Raw genomic sequence first — 23,803 nt, 5'->3', positions numbered from 1 at the left:
CTGCAAAATAGAAACACCCAGGGCCTAGAAGTGGACAGTCTGCCTTTAACTGCTTTTATTCCTGTGTTAAAAATAAATTGTAAAAACCTGTGCAAATAAACCAATCTTTTTTTCACCACAGGGCTATAGGGGAAACAAAGCAGGCTGGGGTACTGATAACCTTTGATAGTCAATTTTAAGGCTATGAATAGATTTCTGCAACTCATTCATAAGAATACCGCATTGCAAATATATCCAGGCAGCTGCAGAGAAATCAACATTTCTCTCAGGAGAACTACTTTCACTTGACTGTGACAGATTCTTATAGTGGCATAATAATGAATGTATTTGTTTGTAAGAGGGGAGGCGGCAAAGAAAGAAGATGCCAATTTGATTTTCAAAAATATACAGGTAGTACTTGATTTACGACTGATTGCTTACCAAACCATTTGAAGTTCTAATCAACCTACCTTATGATCTGGATTATGACTTTGGGCATTTATGGCCATTTGCAGCACCCTATAGCCATGCCACTGAGTTTTATAACAGTTTTGCCAAAAACTGGCATTTAGTTCTGGGTTTTGGCAAAACTGTGCCCAGAGTGAACCACTGGTTCGCTTAATGACCACAGTGATTTGTTTAACAACTGCCACAATAACAGTCATAAAATCAGGTGGATCATGCAAACAACCCATTTTACAACTGTCACAAGTTACAACCATGATGGACAGGCTCCATTACAGTCATAAGTCGAGGACTCTCCTTATTACAAATATTACTAGATGGTGGTTTTAACTTTATTCCCCCACCTTGATACCAAACCCAAAACAGGTTTGTTGTTCTGCCTGCAGTATGACACATGCTTCTCAAAAGTCCTCCAGTATTTGTTGTCAGCAGAAATAGAAACAGTAAGAATTTTATGTGTTCTCACAACAAACTTCACAACCCTTCCCTGTCACGTTTTTATAATCAGTGTTTGATTTCAAGGACAAGAATCTTGTCCTCCCACATGACCTTCGGCAGAAGGAAATGTTGCTAAAGAAATCTAAATCACTTTTCTACCTCTGGGATCAAACATGCAGGTTTTTCCCCCCAAAAAACTAAGAACCCCCAAAGTCTACACATATGTGTGTGTTTGCACATGTATATACACACACACAAAATGTGCGTGCATGCACATGTATATACATACACACAAAATAAAAGCTAATGTTCTTATTAACATTGTCTGAACAGTTTGATATACTGCTGGGTAAAAGTACTGTATTTATCTCCAGATAATTCATTTTTAAATTGGAGAATCATCTGACACTTACCCAATAGAAGCTGTCTTGAATTAGCTAAGTGGTCCAAGAAAGGGTTCTATGTCATGGACTCTACGGCCAGATTAAGGCCAATTGATGCCCTAAACACAGCCCCTCAATCCTTAAGCAACTGAGCTTAATAAGTGCTGAAAACTGAAGGTGAGTGTGGCAGTGAAAGAGTTAAGGGCAAGATCATTGGGGGGAAATACTTTGTGTTCACACACACACACACACACACACACACACACACACACACACACACACCAGTGTTCTAGGCAACTGCTTTTTTTCTTGAGGACTAATCCACGACTGATGGACTCCATGAAGGCTTGCTTTCAGTAAGACAGAAATGATGTTGGGTAACATGAGAGTAGTTATTCTCCCTTCCTCCCTCTCTGCAAACACTCAGCCTCCATATATGGAGAGCAATGTAAAAGGGCAATGGGTGAGCAAACTCCCATCTGGTAGTACCATCTGGTGCTGGATTTAATAATGAATGCCCAGGACTAGAGGTTTTCACCTTACTTTTACCTTACCTCCACAATTCCTGGAGGAAACATCTTATCTAGATCCGTTCCAGTCGGGTTTCAGGCCTGGGCACAGCACGGAAACGGCATTGGTCACGTTGATAGATGATCTCTGGAGGGCTCGGGACAGGGGTTGCTCCTCTGTTCTAGCCCTGTTAGACCTCTCAACGGCTTTTGATACCATCGACCATGGTATCATGCTGCACCGGCTGGAAGAGCTGGGGATGGGGGGCACCGTGTTACAGTGGTTCTCCTCCTTTCTCTCTGACCGGTTGCAGTTTGTGTTGGCAGGGGGGCAGAGGTCGACCTCGAGGCCTCTCATTTGTGGAGTACCTCAGGGGTTGGTCCTCTCGCCCCTTTTGTTCAACATTTATGTGAAGCCTCTGGGTGAGATCATCCGTGGCTTTGGGGTGAAGTACCACGAGTACGCTGACGACACCCAGCTGTACATCTCCACCCCAGGCCACCCCAACGATGCCCTTGAAATGATGTCTCAGTGCCTGGAGGCTGTGCGGATCTGGATGGGAGGAACAGGCTCAAGCTCAACCCTTCCAAGACTGAGTGGCTGTGGTTCCCGGCATCCCGATATAGTCAGCTGACTCCATCGCTGACTATTGTGGGTGAGTCTTTGGCCCCCTCAGAGAGGGCACGCAATCTGGGAGTCCTCCTGGATACGCAGCTGTCCTTGGAGGAACATCTGACGGCTGTAGTCAGATGGCTTAGGCCCGGGGTACTTGCAGGACCATCTCCAGCCGTTCTCCCATCGTCCTGTGCGCTCTCACAGAGTCGGCCTCCTCAGGGTGCCGTCGGCCAAACAATGTCGGCTGACAACCCCCAGGGGGAGGGCGTTCTCTGTGGGAGCCCCGACCCTCTGGAATGGATTGCCCACTGAGCTCAGGACAGCCCCCGACCTTCTTTCCTTCCGTCGCAAGCTGAAGACGTGGCTCTTTCGCCAATTAAACTGATCCGTTTGGGGGTACACTGGTATAATTTTAAATCGTTTTTAATTGGGTTACTGATTTTAATTTTGCATTGTATTGTGATTTGTATTGAAGTTGTCATTTTGTAAGCCGCCTTGAGTCCCTAGGGAGAAAGGCGGCATATAAATCGCAATAAATAAATAAATAGTCAGAGGGACCTTTTGTCAGGTTCACCTGATTCGCCAGTTGTGACCCTTTCTTGATCAGGATTCCATGTGCACAGTCACTCATGCCCTCGTCACCTCTCGCCTGGACTACTGCAATGCTCTCTACATGGGGCTCCCCTTGAAGAGCACCCAGAGGCTCCAACTGGTCCAGAATGCAGCTGTGCGGGTAATTACGGGAGCTCCATGGCGCTCCCACATAACACCGCTCCTGCGCGAGCTGCACTGGCTCCCAGTGGTCTTCCGAGTACGCTTCAAGGTGTTGGTTACCACCTTTAAAGCACTCCATGGCATAGGACCTAGTTATCTTCGAGACCCCCTGCTGCTACCGACAACCTCCCATCAACCCATGCGCTCCCACAGAGAGGGCCTCCTCGGGGTGCCATCAGCCAAACAATGTAGGCTGGTGACTGCCAGGGGAAGGGCCTTCTCTGTGGGGGCACCTACAGTATGGAATCAGCTGTCCCCAGAGATAAGGAGAATCCAAGACCTCAGTGCCTTCCGCCGTGCCCTTAAAACTTTCTTTTTTCAGCAAGCCGGGCTGGCTTAACATATTTTTAAATATTTTTAATTGGTTTGTCATTTTAAACTAGGGCCAAATTAATATATATTCTTTTAATTGTTTTTAATGTTTGTATTGTATGTTTTTATCTGGCTGTACACTGCCCTGAGTCCCTCGGGAGAAGGTGCGGTATATAAATTTGAAATAAAATAAAAAAAAAATAAAAAAAATAAATACTTATTTGAGGATCCACTGAACTCTGGGAAACTTACTGTTGAACAAGAATGCATAAATTTAATAAATTTCTTGTCAGCGCCAATTGTTTTTAAGTGCTTGCCTAGGTCTTTAGGCACAGCACCCAGTGTGCTGAGTACCACTGGAACCACCTGCACTGGTTTATGCCAGAGTCTCTGCAGTTCGATTCTCAAGTCCTGATATCTGGTGACTTTTTCAAGTTGTTTCTCGTCGATTCTGCTGTCACCAGGTATGGCAATGTTGATGATCCACACTTTTTTCTTCTCCACAATCGTGATATTCGGGGTATTGTGTTCCAAAACTTTGTCAGTCTGTATTCGGTAGTCCCACAGTAGTTTTGCATGCTCATTTTCAATCACTTTTTCAGGTTTATGATCCCACCAGTTCTTTGCTACAGGCAGATGGTAGTTGTGACACAAGTTCCAGTGGACCATCTGAGCGACTGTTGTGACGTTGTTTGTAGTCAGTCTGAACTATTGTCTTGCAACCACTCAGTATGTGGTCAATGGTTTCATCTGCTTCTTTGCAGAGTCTGCATTTGGGCTCATCAGCAGATTTTTCTATTCTGGCTTTGATTAATTCGTTCTGATGGCTTGTTCCTGGGCTGCAAGAATCAGGCCTTCTGTCTCTTTCTTCAGTGTTCCATTGGTCAGACATAACCAGGTCTTTTCCTTATCTACTTTTCCTTGGATCTTCTCAAGGAACTGTCCATGCAGTGCTTTATTACACCAGCTATCAGCCCGAGTTTGCATCACTGTTTTCCTATATTGAGTCTTGGTTTGCTGCACTTTGAGCAGCTTCCTCTTGTTGACCTCCATCAAAGCTGGTTCAACACTGTCTTTCACATAGTCTGCCAGAGCATGCTTCTCTTCTCCAACTGTCTGCTTCACTTGCAGAAGTCCTCTGCCGCCTGCTTTTCTGGGCAAATATAGCCTGTCAAAGTCACTATGCAGGTGCAGCACATAGTGTATGGTCATCAGTTTTCTTGTTTTCCTATCCAGGCTATCCAGCTCTGCCTGTGTCCATTTTACGATCCCAGCAGTATATCTGATGACGGGTATGGCCCAGGTATTTATAGCCTTGATGGTGTTACCGCCATTCAGTTTGCTTTTTAGAAGTTTCCTGACCCTTTATGTGTATTCTTTGCTGACCACATTTTTCATTTGCCCGTGGTTGATATTGTCCAGCTGCAGTATGCCCAGGTATTTGTAGGCTTCGGGTTGGTGGCACTTGATGGTTTGTCCATTGGGCATTTCAATTTCATTACTTTCTACGATCTTCCCTTTCTTCAGTGTTTTTCAGTGCAGTTCTTCAATATTATTATTATTATTATTATTATTATTATTATTATTATTATTCACTGAAAATATCTAAGCATACTAATAGTTCTTGATCCAATGCATTAAAATAACTCAGTTGTACCCCAATGGGAAGGATATTCTTATCAGGATACTGCTACAGAGATAACTCTCTTCCTCATTTCATATATTGTGCCAAGTGTCTCAGAAGAACTAGAATTAGTTCTAGTTCATCCTCTATCATAGAAACTCATTTCCTGAGTGTTGTTGGGCCTGTCAATAGTTCACAGTTCACAGAGATATCCACAGAAATACTGCTGGGGGAGGGGTAATGGAGGAAGAAGTGTAGTGCACGCTACCTTGGACTCTTGGAGAAAAAAATAGGGTATACATCAAACAAATTAATAACAATTCCCTTGTTCCTGAAATAGTTCGAGAAACAAAGTTAACCAATAAACATATTTGTGGGGACGGAGGCTATATAAATTTTAGAAATAAATAAACAAGCAAATATGAAATGCTGAATGTGATTTCAACTGACAGCAAATGGTCACCATGTTGGTAGTTCTATTCCATGTTAGCTAAACCTTCTGAATCATCATCAAAAATACAGTCACATAAAATGCATTACCATATTCAAATATATCTATGACTAGGTATGGCTGTTTATTGAATGCACTTGGAGTGAATATATATTTCCAACTGTATTTCTTTATTCATTGATCAAATTGTCTTGAATTAGTCCGACAATTCTGAAGCTTCATTCTGGACCATAACGCAAATTCTGCACTACTTAAGTGCAAGCGATATATTTGCAATGAGACTCAGTTTGGTCTAGAGCAGTGATGGTGAATCTATGGCATGCGTGCCGAAAGTGGAACACAGAGCCATCTCTCTGGGCACGCCAGCCATCGCCCGTTGCTCTTCCAGGTTCTGGCGCACACATGCGAGGCAGCCAGCTGGTCTTCATGTGCATGGGAGTGCCAGAAACTGGAAGAACAGCTCCCTGGTGCACATGCACGCGCCAGGAAGCTGAGTTTCCAGTTTCCAGCATGCACATGCATGCTGGCCAGCTGGTCTTCACGTACATATGCACGCCAGAAACCAGAAGACCAGATGACCAGCGCACATGTGCACGCTGGAAACTGGAAGCTCAGCTCCCCGGTTCTCAGCACTCCTGCGCATGCATGCTGGGGAGCTGCTCTTCTGATTTTCGGTGCTCCCCCGCGAGCCCGTGCTCACTCCCATTTCGGCACTCGTTGCCAAAAAGGTTCGTCAACATTGGCCTAGAGGTTGAGGCAGCAAACTAGAAACTAGGAAACTATGAGTTCTAGTCCTGCCTTAGAATGAAGCCAGATGGGTGTTTTGCGTCAATCACTCTGTCTCAGCCAACCCATCTCATAAGGTGGTTGTTGTGGAGAAAATAGAAGGGAGGAGTGAGTGTTAGGTATATTTGTTGCCTTAAATTACTTATACAAATAATAAAGGTGGGAATAAATAAATAAATAAATAAATAAATAAATAAACAAGAAAGAAAGAAAGAAAGAAAGAAAGAAAGAAAGAAAGAAAGAAAGAAAGAAAGAAAGAAAGAAAGAAAGAAAGAAAGAAAGAAAGAAAGAAAGAAAGAAAGAAATGTGATTAAATTTCTTCCAGCTAGTCTAAAAATAACACAGGGTCATATGAATAGGTATTTTTGCTGGCCTTGAACCCATTGTTTATGTCAGTATACCTCCACTCATATACCTAATGAAATGATTGAGTTTAAATTAATCCCTAGAATAACTATCATGTTCACCTCCAAGCACAAAATGATGAGTCCACAGTGAACTCAAAGCACTGAAATTCAATTCTTTTTTTAAAAAATGAACCTATGATACTTTTAAAAAAATTAAACAAATTAGAGAAAAATCACAACAAAACATTGAATCATTTAGACACAATAAAAGGACAATACATTTTACATTCTGTGCAGATTGATCAATATACTACATACCAACCTCACAAATCAAATATATTTAGAACTTAATATTTCACCTAATTGTTTACATTCCAGACTGAGGGGCTTAACTTGTCAAAAATTCTTCAGTGCTAGGAGATTGTATATGTGGGAATCTGCAAAACTGGATTTTGCTTATATCTCTAACCTTAATAGAGCTGAGGTTTATATAAAGCTTACCTAGAAATCCTTAATTCTACGAAACTTAAGCTGGAAATCTCAAAAGAGCAGGTTTTGCCATGATATTTCCATCCAAACTGTTACATAGATGCTGTGGATAAGATCATATAGTCTTGTGAGCACTAATCCAAACTGAACCAATCATCTCTAACCTCATTACAGTATAACATTTACAAACAGCAGACTAAAAAAAGATAATATTAAAATAATTCTGACTGTTGAAGAAAAAAGGGGGGAAAAAGACATGCCATGAATATAGGAGTACACAAAGTAAGAAGGGAGAAAGTATGTAAAATTAATACTAAGAAAACTGAGCAAATATTTGCCATTGCTATCATCAGTCAATCAGTTGTAGGTTGATAGATAGAAAACTAGTGGCTGATGCATAGGGTCAGCCCTTCAAGGTAGATCAAACTAGGAAACCAAAGTCATACAAACTAATACTACTTTTAATATAGAGCTATTGTAACAGAATCTTGCATGTTGAATATGCTTCTCCCCATCCACCCCTTCATCTTCATGAGAACTAGGGAAAGTTTCATTGCTTTTTTTTCTCAGGTTACAGTTCTGGCCAGATTCAGATTTCTTTTATCTGACTATTGTCTTGGTAGTGGTCAATTTATTCTCCAAGTCATCTGCAGGCAGGACGAGACTTCCAAGCTCCCTTCCAGCCCCGTGATTCTATTCCTATTTCTTTCTCCTGTTCCTCAGAATTATTATTCTTTCTATTATAAACAAGGAAAAAAGAAATAAATTGATAAAGTTATTAAAAATTAAACCAAGTATCTCAGCATCTTGATAATTATTATGTTGATAATAATTTCAACACATGCACATTGCAGTAAATTTCTTCAACCTCTTTCTTAAAAGGTCTCTTAAAGCAGGGGTCTACAGCCTTGGCAACTTTGCTGGCTGGGGAATTCTGGGAATTGAAGTCCGCCAGGCTTAAAATTGCCAAGGTTGGAGACCCCTGTCTTAAAGGACAGATTGCAGTCATAATAATTGTTGACATTTTATGGGCTTTCAAATGGACTGAAATAGTCAAAGCCTTCAAATCTCTCATGACCCCACCCTAATTTTGCTTACTTTCCACAATTCGGAAAGGTCCAGACCAACGAACAAGCAATGAGTAAGAGATCTTGGTTGTTCCCACACCTGTGAGATACAAGTGGGATAGAGATTATTAAAGATAATGGAGGGAATCTCTCTCTAGGTTAGAATTAGAACAACAATTTGGTTAGTTATAAAAAAGGAAATCCATCATTGCTGTGCTTGGACTAAGTTTTATAGTATTTTGAGCAAACTCCATTACTGCAATTGCCTATATAATTAGTTTATTTATTTGTTATTTTTACTGATCTGCCTTTTAGAAAGAAGCTCAAAGCAGTGTGGGTAGCACTCCCATGCTTCTTCACAACCATTTCATACTATAGGTTGAGTTGAGAAAGATTGAATGACTTGGTTACTCTTTGAGCTTTCCCTGGAGCTGAGGTAGACTAAAACCTGAATTTCCCTGATGCCATTCTGACACCATCATGCTAGCTCTTCTGGGTTATTACTGATAACAAAAGCATGAAATTACAAGTTCTAAAAAGAGCAGTCATGTCAGTCTACGAAGATTCAGAAGGTCACAAATTTGATCTAACCAGGACCACAGTTGTAACCGAGGTGAAATCAAGGAGAGAAAGAGAAGCCTGTTTTTCTCCCAATAAGTCAGTAAACAGACACATTGATGTTAACCCAGTCTACAAATCACTGAGAACGAAAAGAACTGCATCAACCATGATCCTGAAAGTAGCATTAAAAATGAACAAACAGGCACTCCACTATGCAGCAACAAAAATTATAACCCATTGGCTCACAAGAAATTGGACCAAGTCTCAATAACAACAGCCAGTCTATCAAGCAAACCAAAACTATCAAACACACGAAAACCAGACCATGACTCAGAAGCACCAGATAAACAACTCTAATCCTAATCTGCATCACACAGACAGTACTTAACTATAGCCCAGCAACAACAGCCAGCCAATCAAACAGTCCAAAATCAGACCAGGACTCAGAAATATCTGAACAAACAACATTCAGACTGATTTTCATCTCATAAAAAGATATTTAAAGACCTGTGTTCTGACAGATGAGCCCAATTCAAAACACACTGACGATGTCTCCTCGAATGGTGATGAAACATTTGTGATCAAATTGCCAAGCTTGGAAATAAAACCAACAGCCTAACTACCAATCCGAGCTACTAATATTCAAACACATTTCAGAGCAGTTATTCACAGATAGTGCTGGTGAAATGAGTTCTATGGGTTATGAAAAATTGAAAACAACTGAGCAGTAACAATAAGTATGACTGTGTCTTCACAACATGGATGGCTATATCCAAGCCATTATTATCGCTGTGCTCCAAAAAAAAACTGAATATACAAACCAGTTTTAGCTAATGAGACTTAAGAAATCAGTAGCCAATCACAGTTCAGAGTTGTTTCCTCAGAGAGAGGCATGTACAGGAGAGCATCCTGTACGTGCTACATACTTAGCAAGAAACCCACTTAGATGAACACTCTAGTAAGTCCTCCTACACATACAGTATATATATCCAAAACATCTCTCCCCACTCATCCCCTCTCAAAATTGCTGCATTTCTACTTGTGATCTTTTCACCTTGCCACTGCAGGGCAAATACAAGTCCCAAGAAGAGACAGCAAAAACACCAGCTGCCTCTGTTTGCCTGTAATTAAGAAGATTGAAACTATGGTGTTTCTCTCTTTCCCCGTTAAAAAAAAGGCGGAGAAATAGATTAGATTTTTATTGCCATTGTAAATGGAAGCATGATGATTTAGTTATTTTTCATCCAAGTGAAGGTAAAACTAAAGTAGATTGATTTTATCTGGGGCCTTTCAGCTTTAGAAACCACACCATGAGTTTTTTGGACGATCAATGTCCTTGTCCCCCCATCAATCTTGTGGCAAAATCCTTGAGGTCTTCATAGAAAAGTTTCATTTGAGTATTAATCTGAGGAGGAAAGAAAGACCTAGGATAAAGGTTCATACCATATGTTAATCATATTTAAAGTTGATCACATTAATAAGAATATAATCAGTGAGGTTAATATGTCTTGTACCTATCCCATAACAGAAAAGCCCAGTGTTCTAACCCAGCCTTAGCAGAAGCAAGAAACAGATTCCTTGTCACGAAAACCCCCTCTTTATTTATCTCTTGTGAATTAATTGCATTCACCTACTGAAAAATCCAGGCAATAGTCCTTCAAGGAGTTAACTGTAGTACAGACCTTATCAGTTCCTTTAGAAAATTGCAAGGCTGTGAGCTCCCAGTTGAAAGGTTTGTAGCACAAAACACAATGAGAAAAATCTTCAGAAATACGAACTGTTGTCTCCTACGACAACCATTGCCCTTTTCTTTTATTTATTCCCCAGCCAGGGAGGGGCCATTCAGCGTCCATGTGTGCTTTGCTTCCTGAGTCGACTCCTTGTCCTTTGTTGCTCACCTCTTCTAACTGCTCTGCGCATATGTGCATCTGGAACAGACCCCAGCTGCCTTTCCGGTGGCTGGGAAATGTTGGATGGCCCTGGCTCTATCTGTGCGTCCGACGCAGAGCATCCATCAGAGCCTTTCTCAGACTCCAGCACTGGCCCAAGTTCCTCCCCAACCTCCACATCATCTAAGTCTGCCACCAGCTCCTCTGGCAGCTCAGGGACCACAACACCCAGAATTATACCAAAAGATGCTTATTTGGTCCAGGAGAATTAATACAATTAGCGCTAAAATCTTAATTTTCCAGTAGGATTATCAAAACTGATTCTGCTCCAGGTCATGTCTTGATTCTAAGATTTCTCATATGGATTTTTAAAATGGAGTACAATTACTTTAAAGTTTTCCTCTCACCCACAAAAACATATGCATACACCTTTGTGAGAACAAGAAACTACTGAAATACCATAATAGCCTTCTTTGACTGATTATTCATTTCAAGAGAGCTCATGCAAGAGATTATTTCCCACAATTGGCAATCATGTTTTCTAGTTTTAGTTGGGCATTTTCTTACTGAAATACAAAAATGTTCTCATCTCTCATCCATTCTTCTTATAGTCAAAGCAGAAGAAGTAGGAGCTGATTGATTTGCTTCATGATTTAATGAGTGCTTTCATTTTGTTACAAATACATACCGTGCCAGATAAAAGTTTGAAGCCTCATAGTCACCCAGTATATAACTCTTCATAATTTATAACAATCTGATTGATTTTTTTATTGTGGTGAAGATATAAATTGTTTCGGAGCCTACTTTCTCCCTGCTCCTCTTTCACCTTTTGGTTTGATGTGACAGCCACACAACACTAAGAACAAGTTTGTAATTCCACAGCCTTGGGCTTGGACAGGGGTGGGCTTCAAAAAGTTTAGTAAGGGGTTCTCTGTCTCATTGCTGGGCATGGCCATGGTGGACGTGGCCTAGTTGGCCTCCTGCACCATGGTGGGGGGTGTTTTTGCCCTCACCAGGCTCCGGAGGCTTTTCTCGAGCTTCCAGGAGAGCAAAAACGGCCAGAGGCTCCAGGGAAACGGGCCCATTTCTAGCCTTCCAGAACTTCCGGTAGGCCCATTTTTTGCCCTCCCCGAGGCTCTGCACATGCCCTGCACATATCTGCATCCAAAACGGGCTGTGTGGGGATTCCTGTGAGGGGCAGGATGGGATGGGTGAGGCCAGTCAGGAGTGGGATTTGGGGGTGCTCCAAACTGCATAGAATCTTAGCTAGAGGTTCTCCCGAACCCTGCGAATCCCCAGCAGCCCATCCCTGGGCTTGGACCAATCAAGCTCTCCTGTGTTTAAAAAGAGTGTCCCAAAAGCTAGATACATCTCAGCTCTCTGTTTTCTGGCCAATTAGCAAGCAGAAATGGCAGGCATTTACACAAAGAAGAAAGATATGCCATGTCTTTCAAACTGATTTGAACATTGGAGAGATCTCAAAAAACAGATAAGTTTAATATGAACAATATGTTTGAAAGTGTTTTCCGGCACCTCCCCTTCAATATAATTATGATCGACTACAAGATAGCTGCTACAAAAAATATAAGGTAAAATCACTGAAAGGAAAAGCAAACAAGGAAAATCTATTTCACTTGGATTCAGCTGAGTGATTGTAAGTGTTAGTGGTTAAAATACACAGAAAACCCCGATGACAACAAATCTCTTTATCCTTGCTTTTCTCTCTTTGCTTTGTCTGTTTGTTTAAAATATTTCAACACTTATGCCTGCTTTGTTTGCTCACAGGCCTCTTGCACAAGGTTTCTAAGCCTTCTCTTCACATAACTAACTTTCCACTAAATTTTCACCATTCTGATTTTTTTAAGATTAAAAGTTATATTAGACATTTTGTTTTCGCCGCTTTTAATAATGAAAGGATTCCTTGCTCCAGAATATGAAATAAGCCAAACTTGGTGATGTTGAACAGAATCAGAATATATATATCCTTTGATTCAGTACTTTTTTTTTTTTTTTTGCATTGCCCTTGCTTTCATTAGTGGTATTGCAAATTATATACAAATATCTCTCTCTCTCTCTCTCTCTCTCTCTCTCTCTCTCTCTCTCTCTCTCTCTCTCTCTCTCTCTGTGTGTGTGTGTGTGTGTGTGTGTGTGTGTGTGTGTGTGTGTGTGTGTACATCTATACAGCACTTTGGAATATATTCCTGTTGAACCACACTGGATTTAGTCTCAAGCAACCTGAATTCTTGAATATAAGAAAAATTATATTCCTAAACTGAATGAGCTGTAACTTTCTGAGTCTTCCTTTTTTACCTCATGAAACATTAGAAGTACATTTAACATTGTCAAACCCCATTTGACAATGGCGTTACAGACATCTCTTCCACTTTCAAATCGCTGACCTCGGTTGAATAGAATGTCAACTCCATCATGTGCTCTGCTGCACATATAGAGTCAAACTACCACATTTATCAACCCTAGCTTGCTGCAGCAAAGTGGAAAAGATTTGAGTGGCAAATCCTTTCCACTCAACACATCCAAAATTCAAACAATCTCTCCCTCCTACTTCCATCTAGACCACTCTGAACAACAGCACTTGGTGGCAGCACTGCGGCTGGGCTTGGAGTGGAGGCCTAGGCCACCACGTCAGCCCTAGGGCCACTACTGCCACTCAAAAAGGCCACACGCTGCTCACCTTTAAGCGGTGTTCTCTTTCTGTTGACAGGTTCCTGTGTCTACCCAAGGCATATTCTATTTTCACACAGCCTCAGCAGCCTTCAAAAATCATGCAAGAATGGGGCATGCTTTCAAGAACAGTTGTTGGGTATTGCTGAATACTGACATGTCACTCAAAATGTCGTGCTGGGTCACCTTTGACATGCGGGTCATAGGGTCACCATCATTGCTGTATAATAGCTGGATCAGCACTTTCACAAAGGATTAAATTCTGGATATTAGAGGTTATTAGGTATCAGCAAGTGATGTGACATTGAAAAGTGACATTGAAATGTGACTTTGAGACTAGAGAGTCATCATGGCCATGTAGCTTCATTAGGCTGAAGTTTAAAAGATGGAAAGACCAGCCATCAAACTGAAGCTTCCGTATCTTTTGGACTGGGTTAATAATAATAAAAATTAACAGTGATATTACTTTTATTTGTTTTTTCCACTTTTCTTCAAGTATTCCCTCCCCACTGTTGTCATAGATTTTTGAGCAGGTGGAGATACATGCACTGCAACCCTGTCCTTCCAGTTGCTTCTGTTGCTTTTGAACAATATTTTTCTTTTAGTTGCTTTATTCCTGTCATGACAGTCATCCCAACAGGTCTCTGTTACACTTAGTAAATTATACTTGTTTTCCTATATCAAAGGACTGAATTTGTATTATGAGAATAGCACATAGTCAATTGTTATTTCTGATTTTCACTTTGTGGTTTAATAACGACATTAGAGCAACTTTCCCACTTCCTTTTACACCACATAAGCTTTTATTTAAGGAAATAAAAGTTCTTCTGAGGTGCAACTCATCTTGTGCCAGCACTCCATCATCCAGATATCAGAACATGATGCCAGAAACCACATTTCTGCCATAAATACTATTTAGAGAATCTTTGATGCACTTGCAGTTTCCTTTTCAGACATCTTCATCAGATTGGAGGGTGGTGAAATCATCATCCGAGTCCTTGGAATTAAACTTCTTTCCTAGATCTTCACACTCCCCAATTATATGATTGTATTTCTTCTTTGCAGTGTTATTTGTCCCCAGATGGTTTAGCAGGAAGGGATAATTTTCAATGGGCTTCCTAAGTCTTGGAAGTAGTTTGATCATCATCGAAGTAGTTTGATCATCATCATCATGCAAGATCTCATTACTTTCATCAAAATGTTTAATGACACATTGTAGTATTATAACATAAATATTACCCCTTTAGGGCATATGTGTGACATAATGACATACATAAAAAGGGGCAATCTTGCATTACAATGTTGAAATGATGCTTGCATCAGTTTGACACCCCTTCTTTCTCATTCCTGCAAAAAAGCATATTTTGTAAAATGAGTTGTTTCCATGTATTCTGGCAAGAAGCAACAAGGGAGTGAAGAAGAAATCTGTTCGCCATAAAATCTGTCCTGCACTTTTTCATCTACTAGAACCTGTCATATGCTGTACATATCTAAAATTCCACCAATTATTTGTGAATAAACTTGCTCTCATCAAAGGAGAAACAAAAACTTGCTCTCATCAAAGGAGAAACAAAAAAAGCATACTTTTTCCAGAAAGAACATGGGACAGGTATTCAATTGCTGCTTGTATTTGTTATAGTAATTTTAAGGATATAAACATTGCATCAGTACTGTTTATAATACTATTGATTGCTACACCTGAGGAATTGTAAGTGAGAGTTAAGTGGAATTGAAGCAGTGCTTGCCATTGGAAGACTAAATTTCCCAGTGGCAAATCCCCAAGTGCAACCCAAATCTTATTTCCAAAGGCTGAACAATAACTAGCATTACAGACTGTTTACTTTAACCTCTAATCCCAAACCTTTCAGAAGATCTAATAATGAACTCCAGGCAATATTACCCATCTCTCCTTAGCCTTAGCACATCCAGGTGGAATAGATTGTTCTCTCCATTGTTCTCTAGTCTACTATGCTCTGGTTTCCTTTTCTTGGGCTGTGCCTCACCTACTCTATATATCTGTACACTTACCTTTGCTACCGGTTCGCGTGCACGCCACCTGCGCATGCGCAGAGTGTATTTGATGATGTCCGGGCGGGTGGGCAGAGCCTTCCACCGCCACTGCTACCGGTTTATCCGAACTGGGGTGAACCGGTAGCACCCTACCACTGACCTGTACCCCTGGCTGGGAAATAGTGCAATCAGGGACATTGCCCTTTTGTAATTGACACCTATTTTCTCAATGTGTAGATTTTCTAAGAGCCATCCAAGATTTTTTTGGTGTGGCACTCAGTTTGCCAATAGCCACTGAGACCACCCTGGATAGTTTACGCCATACTTTTTCATTTTCAATTTTCAGATCTTGATACTTTGTGATCTTCTCAAATTCTTCATCTTCCATTCTGCTCTCCACTGCCATACCCCTCTTTCTTCTTTTCAACCACAGTTAACTCTGGTGTGCTATGAGCCAAGACTTTATCAGTCTTTATTTGAATATCCTACAATACTTTAACCCGCGCATTCTCTTTTTCAACTCTATGTTCCCACCAGTTTTTCATTACTGGCACATGATAATGTTTATAGATGTTCCAGTGAAACATTTTAGCAACTGTATTATATCATTGCTATAATCAAATTGTACCATCTTCTTGCACGAGCTGAATATATGATCTACTTTTTCTTCTGCTTCTTTGTACAATCTGCACCTCAAATCATGTTGCAAATTTTCAATTCTGGCTTTGGTTGCATTAGTTTGAATAGTTTTCTCTGGAGAATTCAAAATCAAGCCTTCAGTTTCTTTTTTTTAATGTTCCAATTGTAAACCATTGCCAGGTTTTATCTTTACCCACTTTCCCCTTGGACTTTTGTAGACATTAATCATGTAATGCTTTTCTTGCTAGCATCCTTTTTATTATTATATTTCCTGCACATTCAGTAATTTCCAATTTTTAACTTGCATCAATGCTTGTTCTTGGCTGTTTTTAGATAATCAGCAGTCAATGCATGCTTTTATGGGTATGCTGGATTGAAGTATAATTCTGCTTCCATTTCTGCAGGAGGAGTATAATCTATCAATATTTTATCTTCCACTAAGATCTGACTGGCATGGGTTACCCTTCTGATAGAATACATTACTGCCAGCAGAGCTCTCAACCACATCAAAACATCTCAAGACCCACAACAAGGGGTATCCATTGAGGGGTTTTGATTATCATTTTATTACTTTGGCATAATATTATTTAGTAGTATTTCAAAATTTGAACAAAATGAGAAACAAGTATTCCCTCTTCTTCCCAATTACTTGGCAGAAAATACTACTAAACTTTAAGGTACTTTCTTACATAATATATATGAATAAAGATGTATTACAAATGTCATATAATAACATAATAAATCAAAAGAACACAATCTTCCATTGAATCCAGTTGTTTTAACCAGTGGCTAAATCATATCACCATGTTTATCATAGGTGTAATTAGAAAAGTCTATCTAAAATCAGCTATCAGAAAATGTTATCTTGTTCCATGAATGTAGTGCCTGTCAGACAGTGGATGATTTATCACTTTATAAGTACAACTCAAATTTTTGTATGGAAGCCAAGAGGCCACAACTTTTTCCTTTCTTGATACACACATTGCTCTAGTTTCACCTATTTTTTATACTTCCAATTACAGATTTGTAGGTATTGCTAAGTCTGTCTTTTCCATTATTAAAGAACTAAGACAGTTCAGACAGAAGAATAATTACAGAACTGTAGTTTAATTAGAGTTTGGGGGCTATTTTTTAGTGAAAGTTTTTTTCCAGGTTTTTTCACTTTTTTCAGTGTTATTATAACTTTGAATGGTCACTAAACTGTTGTAAATCGAGCACTACCTGGTATATGGAGGGTTGTTTTTTTTTTCTAGCATCTTTGGACTTCAAAGAATGCCTCCTATCACAACTACATAATCTAACAAACTCCAATGTAGTAGTATAGGTATGAGCCTCTCAATATGTGAAGGAAATTTAAGGGTGCCTATACCGCCTCTCTCTATAGATAAAAAGCGAAAGTTAGAATATTTCAGACATGTGATGTGACACCTGGAAAAATACGGCATACTTCACTAAATCCACTAGGGAAAAAAATGAAGGCAAATGAGGTCCAGGCAGAAGAAGAACATCATGGCTTCAAAATCTAAGGGACTGGTTTGGACAAAACTCAGCAGGACTTTTTCATGCAGCTGTTGATAAAAATAGGATCGCCAACATGATCGCCAATGTCCGATAACGGATATGGCACAAGAAGAAGAAGATACCTCCTATCCAAGCATCTGACCAGAAGTGTCTGTGCATGACTGGCTTGCTTTATGCATGAGTCTTCATATGCCTGGTTTAAGAATTTTGCTCAATCAATATTTTCAATTGAGAAAAAAAAAAAGACTCTCGCCCACATAACTAGCTTGTACTATCTCCTTTCTCATTAATGTTGAACATGTAGCCACAGGGTTGCATCTGATGGGCATAGCAGAGCTGTCTCCGAGGGGGCATCCTTGTGTCTCCTGCATGCATTCAGGGACCTTATGAACTAATTCATATCGTACATTTCTTTTGTTTTTTCTAAAGTTCACAAATTAAATGTGGCATCCTCTCTTCTATTTTTTGCTAAGTCTTATCAATATCTCTTTCTGGACAAAAATGTTTAATTATACATTACAAGTTCAAGCAGAACATCAAAATTCTGCGACAGTTGATATCTGGGCTCCAATGTTTTCTGTAGTGAACAAACTTCTTTAAAGAAGGAGCTCCATTATTTTAGTTCATACAAGGGATTGAATAATTAATTATTATAATGCAGAGTCCTGATAAGTCCTATCACCATTAGAAGGCTTGAAGCTTAGGGACTGATCATCATGGAGAAAATCTACCTAAGTGGTCACTAAGAACTGACACTGATTTGATGGCACAAAATCCAAAGTAAATCCTCAGTGAAGTTTTCCAAGGATGAATACTTAGCCAAGACTGATCTTGCATTGGTTCCTCCTGAACAGGAAGAGTTTTTTTCTGTTTCAATAACATTTACTTATTTGAGCAGCAAGGTCTTCTGAACTCTGGGATGGCTTTTTTTTGCTTTATTATCCTGATAAGTTTACACATCCTTTATCTGGTTGGGCCTTCAATGTTCACTTCACTGTGGCCTTGATGTCAGCTTTATTCTTGAACTTATGTTCCTAGCATATTTGAAGGAGGCGTTGTTTGCTTGCCAGCAGTAACCTTCATTGTGCAGCTCCCCACAAATTGCTACCTCCTGCCACTTCTGAAACCCAGCTTGTCCTTCTAATACATTAGAGAGCAAAGCAATCAACAAACTCAAAAGCAATAAATGCTAGGATTGCCTTCCCAATCTCAGTAAGCTGCTGTAGTATACTTAATTCTTAGAATTATACAATCTGCTTGGGGGGAAAAAAGCATGTTTAAATCTGTGACGACTGAGAGAAAAAAATATTACAGTAAAAAACAAAACACCCTTCCATATAATGGACACACAATTCAGTGAAAATTAAAGTCTATCTTTTTCATTTTGGCAGGAGAGAAAAATATGTTTAAGTTTTTAAAGTTGCAACACTCAAGAGAGTTATGGACCTTGATCCCACTGCTGAGGAATGAATATAGTTAAGGCAATGGAGACAGACAACTTCCACCTGGCTCCCTTATGTGTCACACTTTCAATAAGCTTGATTGGGCAGGATGGGTCTGCCATAGCTGCACTACAAAAAATTGTAAAGCCATTTATTAGAAGTAAAATTGGCAGAAGAACAAGTTAAAGAAACAATGATTGCATGGGGGAAAAATGTGGGTCATGGGATTGACTTAGAGAAATGGGAAAAATTATGGTCACAGAATTATAAAATGACAATGTCAACAGCATATAAGGAAAACTTGTATAAGATGTTTTACAGGTGGCATCTACCCCCAGCGAGAATAGCCAGAATGTACAAGAACAAATCGGAGAAATGTTGGAAGTTTCATCAGTCCCCGGGCTCATATTACCATATGTGGTGGACATGTGCAAAAGCTAAAAGATATTGGACTAAAATCCACAGGTGATTGGAAAAAATGACAAAGAAACATATTGACTTTAAACCAGAGATATTTTTATTGGGGATTTTACCAAAAATATATAATAGAGAAATGAGATATTTAATTGTGAATGTTTTAACGGCAGCTAGAATTGTATTTGCTAGAAACTGGAAAGGTGAGAAGATACCCACGGATGACGACGTTATCAAGAAAATTTTGGAGTGTGTTGAAATGAGTAAATTGACATTTGAAATTAGGGAACAAGAAGATAAACAATATTATTTGATATGGGATTTATTTTATCAATGGTTAGACAAGAAAGAATGGAAATGAAATATGAAATGAAATGGATAAGATAATAAAATATATAAAGGGTTTCCTCCCCCCTTATAGAGGATAATTTACTGTTAAATAATTGGTAAAGGAGAATAATAATGTAATAAACTGTTAAATAAGAAAATGTGGGATAGAGGATTAAGCACAAAAGATTCGTAACCGATCAATACACTTTCTGTAATTGTAATGGATGACAATTTTTTTATGTTTAAGTTTTGTTTAAAAATAAAAAAATATTTCAAAAAAAAAATCTGGGTGACTATAGGTAGTCTTCCACTTACGACCGTAACTGAGTCCCAAGTTTGTGTTGCTAAGTGAGAAATTTGTTAAGTGAGTTTTGCCCCATTCTACAACTTGTCTTGCCACATTTGTTAAGTGAATCACTGCAGTTGTTAAATTAGTAACACAGTTGTTAAGTGAATCTGGTTTCCTCATTGACTTTGCTTGTCAGAAGGTCACAAAAAGAATCACATGACCCTGGGACACTGCAATAAATGTGAGTCAGTTGTCAAGCATCATCAATGTGAGTCAATTGTCAAGCATCAAATGTAAATCATGTGACCACGGGGATGCTGCAATGGTCATATGAAAAGTCACTTTTTCAGTGCCATTGTAACTTCGAACAGTCACTAAATGAACCTTTGTAAATTGAGGACTAGATATCTTAAAATTTTATGTATCCCATTTCTGCCATGTCTAGTGATCATTGTAATTTTTTCAGCCCAAGCATGGTAGTTCAAACATGATTCCTCAGTAAGGCTCCTATTGGCAAAACAGTTGGAGGGAAGGAAGGAGGAAGCAAGTGAAGGATGGAGTGAAGAAAGAACCACACCCTCCTCCTGTGATGCTTCTTCTGAATGAGTTCTTGCATCAAGCAAAGCCCTCAGAGGCCCTGGTAGTTTCCTTGGAGATCATAATTGGCCATTCTTTCTTCCTTCTTACCTCCTCCTCATGAACAGTTGAAGAGAAAGGATAAGCATATTGTATCTAGGCTGGAAAAATAGGGATGACCTTCAGATGGACACAAAAAGACACAAGCAACTCTACTGTTTTGCAGTTTAAGGAAGGAAGATCATCAGGAATTTGAATGACATTGACAGGCAGTTCAGTAGAATTAAATGGCTAGCAAAGAATTTCAGAATTAAACCTTAAAAGACCTAGATTCTTAGGCTCCATGGGCTGATTTAATTACAATTGGAATTGCTTGGTCTCTATAATACACTTATATATCTGAGACTTGTTCTTGAATCTTCTGTAAATTCATGTGTGTCTGTGTTGTTAGTGACCAATGTGTGGCTAAACTGAAGACACAGTCCTCAGTGTGTCTGTGTTGTTAGTGACAATATGCTCTTTTACTCATTTTTAAAACCAATAATATAGCCTTTCCTTCAACCTGAAACATCCTTCAGCTTTTTCTTGAAGTCTCTGAAAATAATCCCAACCAGCTTTGTGTATGTCATTCAAAGCTTTCTCTGTGGACAAAACATGACTAAATAAATATAATCACCAAGAGGACTTGTGGAAGATAAGAAAGTTTAAATATAGAAATTATAACTCAACATAGACGAACTGTCTAGTTTACTCGTCCCTCTGATTTAAAATGATTTAACATCAGCACAAAAATGTCCAACAGGTCTAGAGTCCAACATTATTTCAAAGTTTGGCACTACCTAAAATTGATTCCCTCTTGTTTTTCTGAAATAAATAATTGGAAAGCATCACAGTTCTACTGATTGGCTAAGCAGCTGGTTAAATATTATTCTGAGCACATTACACCTCTTAAACTTGTCTTGGCCTCCTGCGTCACATGGATCAATAAGGCAACAAAGTCACCATATTCCAATTTGCTCACCATAAAACAGACCTTGAAGAGCTCTGTTTGTTCTCTCTTCCCTCCACCCCTCGTATGACCTGGTTTCATGCACTGCCAGTGAAGAATTTAGAGGATTATAAGAGCTTAAAGGCTGATGGAAAAGTGGAGGGGAGAGAAGCATTATTTTATTTTGTAATAATGGCTTCCCATAATTTCATTGTTGCACACAACTGAATTTTAAGTAATATTTCATACTGTAACTATCAAAATCATCTTGCCAGGTTGTTCCCGGTGGCTTCTTGCCAATTCTCTTTATCACTCTGGAGTTTAACTTGTGTCGTAAGAACTGTTCTAAAATGTGCTGGGTATGATTCAGCAAGTGTCAAGGATAGCTCGAGGTCTACATGGAATAGTGTTTCAACTAGAGATAAGTGATGAGATTTGGTTGGCATTTTTCACATTACCCATACTAATCCTACCAATGTTGGCTGTTGCTAGTATTCAGGGGTGGGTTCTAAATTTTTTTACTACCAGTTCTGTGGGCGTGGCTTATTTTGTGGGTGTGGCTTGATGGTCATGTGACAATTCTTTAGGATTTAGCAGAGGTACTGGTCTACCAGGCTTTTAACTGCTTGCAGAGCTGTACTGGTCTACCCATTTGTTTTTGGAGGCACCAGTCTACCACACACCCGTCTACCCATTTGTTTTTGGAGGCACCTGTCTACTCATTTGTTTTTGGAGGCACCTGTCTACCACCACACTGCCTTTTAACACTGATCAGCTGTAGGGCGGCCCTTTGAAGCCCCGCGGCAAGAGTTTAAACAGTTTTTTTTCCTTCTAGCTGATCAGCTGGCTCGGGAGGCAGCGAATAGTTTGGGGGTGGGGCCAAATAAAAGGTAAGAATAATGTGGTGGCGGGCAGCTCCCAAACAAAGAGAACCATCAGTGACATCATATCATCATCACTACTGACTCGGTGGAACCGAGCAGAACCAGGAGGAACCCACCACTGCTAGTATTTCAGAGCAGTGTAGAAGTTGCAATGTATGAACTGCATCCAGGGTACCTTACAGTAAGCCCAACCCTGCAGTGAGTCACTGTAGAAGCCCCTGCTTCGTATGACTGCATTGTGATGTCACTATGGGCAGAATTTGCAGAGTGACATAATTGAATATTCTCAAAATCCATAAAAGCAATCTTGTTCCTTATTTGCCAACAAAAACCAGAACAGGTGGCCTTGATGACTTGTTTCTTACCAGTATTGCCATTTTCTGTTTGAGACTAAACTGACTGAAACTTGCTGCTAGACTATTTTTTGCCAGTAAGGTATAATTAACCTGTTTATTTGCCACCTTCTGCTTATTTGTGCAGGAGGCATCAAGTTATATCAATTGATTTCACTGACTGTGCTCTTACCTAGATCAGAACAAATGGTTATTCAAATTCTTACTGTGATTTTCAATAGCTGTGGCTGCCAAAACATAAAGGCATTAGCCAGAATGTACAGATTTGTTTGTCATTTTATTCCCATAAATATTATGCAGAAGAGATTATGCCGAGAAATACTGGCCCACAGTCACTCAGTGACTTTCCATGGCTCAACCTGGAATTAATTTCTTTGCTAGGCGCCTACTGATACCTGCCATGGTTTTGGAGCAAAGTCAGTATCGGTGGGGAAAAGTAAGACCCCTCGTTTCATTCCTTCTGGTCTGTAATTTATTTTATGGTTTTTGATCTGTCTAGAATTATTTCAAGTCAGGTGGCATACAAACTTAACAAATTATTATTAAATTATAATTCAAGACCAGCACATGCTTGAATTGGACCACATTGGTAAAGCATTTTGCTTTGTCTTTCATTTTTTAATATTGGCTCCATTATGCATGTTCAAACATAAACAGGATTTTGAGATGAATCTTTGCTATTTACGTATTCTTTTATCTTCATTTCTAAGACTTAATCCAGATGAGATATAATTCTGGATGTCACCTTGGATGTCGGTGTGGATTTAACCTGGATCCCCACATTTTCAGTAAAGATCAGGGGTGTATCTACACAGCTAATGATAAGTATGATGTTGCCTGTTTCTGCACATGTCTAAAGCAGGAAATGTGCCAGAATTCAAATGCTTTTATGACCTAAGAGGCCCTCTATGTCTTGAGACCAGAGGAACTGAAAGTTTTGCCTTACACACCTGCCTTCTCTTCTCGTGGCAATTCTCAAGCTTTA

The sequence above is a fragment of the Pantherophis guttatus genome, chromosome 5, assembly GCF_059756535.1.
Source record: "Pantherophis guttatus breed Tessera chromosome 5, ASM5975653v1, whole genome shotgun sequence".
NCBI lineage: Eukaryota > Metazoa > Chordata > Lepidosauria > Squamata > Colubridae > Pantherophis > Pantherophis guttatus.
The sequence above is the reverse complement of the archived record's forward strand: the minus strand, read 5'-3'. Positions refer to the sequence as shown.